A 7015-nucleotide genomic window follows, 5' to 3' on the forward strand; every position below is an offset into this window, starting at 1 on the left:
TCCCTCGGTGGTTCATCGTCTTGCTCACGCATAGCACGCCTGGGTCCTTTCTTTATTGAGGAACCACCTTGGTACATTCTCCTAGACATACTTCTTTTTCTGAAAAATTTCTGAAATTTTAGTAACTTCAAAATAAAAGTGAATAAAACCAAACAAGATTGGTTGTAACTACTCCTACAAGTGCCTAGAGCCTATATCATGCATTAGAATTACTTGGGACCTCATAAATTTAACATGCAAGCTCAAGAACAGGGTCACCTATGCAGCAAAAATTTGCAATGAATAAAGCACTAGAACAAAAACTAATTGGAACAATGGAGGAGTCACATACCAAGCAACAATCTCCCAAAGCAGTTTTGTGAATGAAGCTTTGAGCAAAGAGATCGAAAATCGCAGCAAAATGAGCTAGAACTACTACTTGAGCTGGATGGGGATTTTTTTGGGAAGAAGATGGAGTGTGTGGGTGCAAGAATAAGTGGAGGGGGGCCACCGTGGGCCCACGAGATAGGGGGACGCGCCCAGGGGGTGTGGGCGCGCCCTCCACCCTCGTGGCCAGGTGCTTGCCCCTCCTGCAGTATTTTCAGCGCCTAAAATCCTCAAATATTCCATAAAAATTCATACTAAATTTGCAGGGCATTTGGAGCACTTTTATTTTCGGGATATTTTTTATTGCACGAATAATTCAGAAAACAGACAGATAATACTATTTTTGCTTTATTTATTCTAAATAACAGAAAGTAAAAAGAGGGTACAGAAGGTTGTGCCTTCTAGTTTCATCCATCTCACGATCATCAAAATGAATCTAGTAACAAGGTTGATCAAGTCTTGTTAACAAGCTCATTCCGAATAACACGGAACCGGAGAAATTTCGAATAACACTAAGTTACCTCAACGGGGATATGAACATCCCCAATAATAAGAATATCATACTTTTTCTTGACAGTAGGAAGAGAAAATTCAAAACCTCCAATAATGATAGTTGGAACTTTTCCAATAGAATTGATGCTGTGAACTTGAGGTTGTTTCCTCGGAAAGTGTACCGTATGCTCATTACCATTAACATGAAAAGTGACATTGCTTTTGTTGCAATCAATAACAACCCCTGCAGTATTCAAAAAGGGTCTACCAAGGATAATCGACATACTATCGTCCTCGGGAATATCAAGAATAACAAAGTCCGTTAAGATAGTGACATTTGCAACCACAACAGGCACATCCTCACAAATACCGACATGTATAGCAGTTGATTTATCAGCCATTTGCAAAGATGTTTCAGTAGGTGTCAACTTATTCAATTCAAGTCTACGATATAAAGAGAGAGGCGTAACACTAACACTGACTCCAAGATCACATAAAGCAGTTTTAACATAGTTTCTTTTAATGGAGCATGGTATAGTTGGTACCTCGAGGTCTCCAAGTTTCTTTGGTATTCCACCCTTAAAAGTATAATTAGCAAGCATGGTGGAAATTTCAGCTTCCGGTATCTTTCTTATATTTGTAATGATATCCTTCATATGCTTAGCATACGGATTTACTTTAAGCATATCAGTCAAGCGCATACGTAAGAAGATTGGTCTAATCATTTCAGCAAAGCGCTCAAAATCCTCATCATCCTTTGTCTTGGATGGTTTAGGAGGAAAGGGCATGGGTTTCTAAACCCATGGTTCTCTTTCCCTGCTGTGCTTCCTAGCAACAAAATCTCTCTTATCATGACGTTGATTCTCTGATTGTGGGTTATCAAGATCAACAGCAGGTTCAATCTCTACTTCATTATTTTTTCTAGGTTGAGCATCAACATGAACATTATCATTAACATTGGCACTAGGTTCATGTTCATCACCTGATTGTGTTTCAGCATCAGAAATAGAAATATCATTGGGATTCTCAGGTGTGTCTACTACAGGTTCACTAGAAGCGTGCAAAGTCCTATCATTTTTCTTTTTCTTTTTAGAAGAACTAGGTGCCTCTAAATTATTTCTCTGAGAATCTTGCTCGATTCTCTTAGGGTGGCCTTCAGGATACAAAGGTTCCTGAGTCATTCTACCAGTTCTAGTAGCCACTCTAACAGTAAAGTCATGTTTATTATTTAATTCATCAAGCAAATCACTTTGAGCTTTAAGTACTTGCTCCGCTTGAGTGGTAACCATAGAAGCATATTTGCTAATGAGTTTAAGTTCATCTTTAACTCTAGCCATATAATCACTCAAGCGTCCTATTTTGAAAGCATTATTCTTTAATTCTCTACCAACATAAGCATTAAAACTTCCTTGTCTAGCCATAAAGTCATCAAATTCATCTAAGCATGGGCTATGAAATTTAGTAGAGGGAATTTCAACTTTATCATATCTATAGAGAGAATTTACCTTTACTACCTGTGTCGGGTTATCAAGACAATGTGTTTCTTCGACAGGCAGTATATTAAGACCATGTATTTCTTCAATAGGTGGTAAATTCTTAACATCTTCAGCTTTAATACCTTTTTCTTTCATTGATTTCTTTGCCTCTTGCATATCTTCAGGACTGATAAATAGAACACCTCTCTTCTTAGGAGTGGGTTTCGGAATAGGCTCAGGAGTTGGCTCAATTGGTTCAGGAATTGCCTCAGGAATTGGCTCAGGAAGAGTCCAATTATTTTCATTAGTCAACATATTATTCAACAGTAATTCAGCTTGGTCGACTGTTCTTTCCCTGAAAACACAACCAACACAACTATCGAAGTAGTCCTTGGAAGCATTGGCTAGTCCATTATAAAAGATATCAAGTATTTCATTTTTCTTAAGAGGATGATCAGGCAAAGCATTAAGTAATCGGAGAAGCCTCCCCCAAGGTTGTGGGAGACTCTCTTCTTTGATTTGCACAAAATTATATATTTCCCGCAAGGCAACTTGTTTCTTATGAGCAGGACAATATTTAGTAGAGAGGTAATAAATCATATCCTGGGGACTACACACACAACCAGGATCAAGAGAATTAAACCAAGTCTTAGCATCACCCTTTAATGAGAACGAAAATATCTTAAGGATATAATAATAGCGAGACTTCTCATCATTAGTAAACAGGGTGGCTATATCATTCAACTTGGTAAGATGTGCCACAACGGTTTCAGATTCAAGGCCATAAAAAGGATCAGATTCAACTAAAGTAATTATTTCAGGATCAACAGAGAATTCATAATCCTTATCAGTAACACAAATAGGTGAAAGAGCAAAAGCAGGGTCAGGTTTCATTCTAGCATTAAGAGATTGCCGCTTCCATTTAGCTAATAACTTTTTAAGGTCATATCTATCTTTGCAAGCAAAGATAGCTCTAGCAGCTTCCTCATTCATAACATAACCCTCAGGAACAATAGGTAATTCGTAATCAGGGGGAGAACTTTCATCATCACTATCATCAATAATAGCATCTTCAATAATTTCATTCTCTCTAACCCTAGCAAGTTGTTCATCAAGAAATTCACCTAATGGCACAGTAATATCACGCACAGAAGTAGTTTCATCATAAGTATCATGCATAGCAGAAGTGGCATCATCAATAACATTGCGACATATCAGAATTCATAGCAGTAGTAGGTTTAGGTGCCGCAAGCTTACTAATAATAGAAGGAGAATCTAGTGCAGAGCTAGATGGCAGTTCCTTACCTCCCCTCATAGTTGAGGGAAAAATCTTAGTTCTTTCGTCTTTCAAGTTCCTCATAGTGATCAACAGATATAAATCCTAGGTGACTCAAAGAATAGAGCTATGCTCCCCGGCAATGGCGCCAGAAATTAGTCTTGATAACCCACAAGTGTAGGGGATCGCAACAGCTTTCGAGGGTAGAGTATTCAACCCAAATTTATTGATTCGACACAAGGGGAGCCAAAGAATATTCTTAAGTATTAGCAGTTGAGTTGTCAATTCAACCACACCTGGATAACTTAGTATCTGCAGCAAAGTATTTAGTACCAAAGTAGTATGATAGTAATGGTAACAGTGGCAAAAGTAAAGATAATAGTTTTGTAGGAATTGTAACAGTAGCAACGGAAAAGTAAATAAGCGAAGCACAATATGTGAAAAGCTCGTAGGCATTGGATCAGTGATGGATAATTATGTCGGATGCGATTCCTCATGTAATAGCTATAACATAGGGTGACATAGAACTAGCTCCAATTCATCAATGTAATGTAGGCATGTATTCCGAATATAGTCATACGTGCTTATGGAGAAGAACTTGCATGACATCTTTTGTCCTACCCTCCCGTGGCAACGGGGTCCTAGTGGAAACTAAGGGATATTAAGGCCTCCTTTTAATAGAGAACCGGAACAAAGCATTAGCACATAGTGAATACATGAACGCCTCAAACTATGGTCATCACCGAGAAGTATCCCGATTATTGTCACTTCGGGGTTGTCGGATCATAACACATAATAGGTGACTATAGACTTGCAAGATAGGATCAAGAACACACATATATTCATGAAAACATAATAGGTTCAGATCTAAAATCATGGCACTCTGGCCCTAGTGACAAGCATTAAGCATAGCAAAGTCATAGCAACATCAATCTCAGAACATAGTGGATACTAGGGATCAAACCCTAACAAAACTAACTTGATTACATGGTAAATCTCATTCAACCCATCACCGTCCAGCAAGCCTACGATGGAATTACTCATGCACGGCGGTGAGCATCATGAAATTGGTGATGGAGGATGGTTGATGATGACAATGGCGACGAATCCCCCTCTCCGGAGCCACGAACGGACTCCAGATCAGCCCTCCCGAGAGAGATTAGGGCTTGGCGGCGGCTCCGTATCGTAAAACGCGATGAAACTTTCTCTATGATTTTTTTCTCCGCGAAACGGAATATATGGAGTTGGAGCTGAGGTCGGTGGAGCATCAGGGGGCCCACAAGACAGGGGGCGCGCCCAGGGGGGGAGGGCGCGCCCAAGGGGGGAGGGCGCGCCCCCCACCCTCGTGGACAGGGTGTGGGCTCCCTGGCCTTGATTCTTTCGCCAGTATTTTTTATATTTTCCAAAACTTATCTCCGTGGATTTTAAAGTCATTCCCATAACTTTTGTTTTCTGCACATTAAACAACATCATGGCAGTTCTACTGAAAACAACATCAGTCCGGGTTAATTTCATTCAAATCATGCAAGTTAGAGTCCAAAACAAGGACAAAAGTGTTTGGAAAAGTAGATATGTTGGAGACGTATCAACGTCCACAGGCTCCTTGTGGTCGTAAACTCCAGAAGGAAGGAGATTCAGGTTGTTGATTCACTTTTCCACTGTATGGTACACAGAGAAGTAAATAACATAGTGAGAATTTGAACATCTTTAATTACAACAACAGATTTAACATCGTACATAAGTATTAATCGTAAGCAACTTCTCATCCTATGGACTCGCAGATACGTGGGATGGAAGAACATCTAAGAGCAGTGATGCAAATCAATGGAATACAAAGCAATGCATGGGAAGACATTAACTTGACCCAATGGCCAGTAACGCTTGTTACCATGCGAAAAGTTGATGACACGAGAGTCAATAATATTAGCTTTTATTTTTGTTTTTCACTGTTAATACGTGAAATGCTACTAACATAATAAATATTGCAGTTCTTATTGTGCACTCTACATGCTGAAGAACAACAAATTCTTTACGGGAGAAGAACTAATGCTGCAATATAACCAAGTATATAGAGTAACGCATAAAATTCTTTCAAATCCAGTCAATTTTTTAAACTGATGAAATGATAGTAACATATCCTCCCATGCAGGCCTACATCGACAAATTCAAAAGATAGCTATTCACCCTACAACAAATTGAAATACAGGAAAAGGTTCAAGATGAGTTGCGGTTGAAGATGATGAAGATGCAAGCAGTTAGTACAACAGTGGTTCATTCTTACATGTGGAGTGTGGCTATAAAGCGATAGAGTAGGGTGTGGTTAGTTTTTAGTCCCGAAGAAGGTTTCATAGCCATACACTTATAGCTCTAATGCATCCGTTCCATGGCAATCCCTACTCACTCACATTGATATCTATTGATGGGCATCTCCATAGCCCGTTGATACGCCTAGTTGATGTGAGACTATCTTCTCCTTTTTGTCTTCTCCACAACCACCATTCTATTCCACCTATAGTGCTATGACCATGGCTCACACTCATGTATTGCATGAAGATTAAAAAAGTTTGAGAACATCAAAAGTATGAAACAATTACTTGGCTTGTCATCGGGGTTGTGCATGATTAAATACTTTGTGTGATGAAGATAGAGCATAACCAGACTATATGGTTTTGTAGGGATAACTTTCTTTGGCCATGTTATTTTGAGAAGGCATGATGCTTTGTTAGTATGCTTGAAGTATTATTATTTTTATGTCAATATTAAACTTTTGTCTTGAATCTTTCGGATCTGAACATTCATGCCACAATAAAGAAAATTACATTGATAAATATGCTAGGTAGCATTCCACATCAAAAATTCTGTTTTTATCATTTACCTACTCGAGGACGAGCAGGAATTAAGCTTGGGGATGCTTGATATGTCTCCAACGTATCTATAATTTTTAATTGTTCCATTCTATTATATTATCTGTTTTGGATGTTTAATGGGCTTTAATATGCTCTTTTATATTATTTTTGGGACTAACCTATTAACCGAAGGCCCACTGCCAGTTTCTATTTTTTTTGCCTATTTTAGAGTTTTGCAGAAAATGAATACCAAACAGAGTCCAAATGGAATGAAACCTTCGCGATGATCTTTCTTGGACCGAAAGCAATCCAGAAGACTTGGAGTAGAAGTCTGGAACGCCACAAGGCAGGAGGGCGCGCCCAGGGGGGTAGGCGCGCCCCCACCCTGTGGGCCCCTCGTAGCTCCACCAACGTACTTCTTTCGCCTATATATACTCTTATACCCTGGAAACATCAGCGGGAGCCACGAAACCACTTTTCCACTGCTGCAACCTTCTGTACCCGTGAGATCCCATCTTGGGGCCTTTTTTGGCGATCTGCCAGAGGGGGAATCGATCATG

This window comes from Triticum dicoccoides, chromosome 7B (genome assembly GCF_002162155.2).
Source record: "Triticum dicoccoides isolate Atlit2015 ecotype Zavitan chromosome 7B, WEW_v2.0, whole genome shotgun sequence".
Lineage (NCBI taxonomy): Eukaryota > Viridiplantae > Streptophyta > Magnoliopsida > Poales > Poaceae > Triticum > Triticum dicoccoides.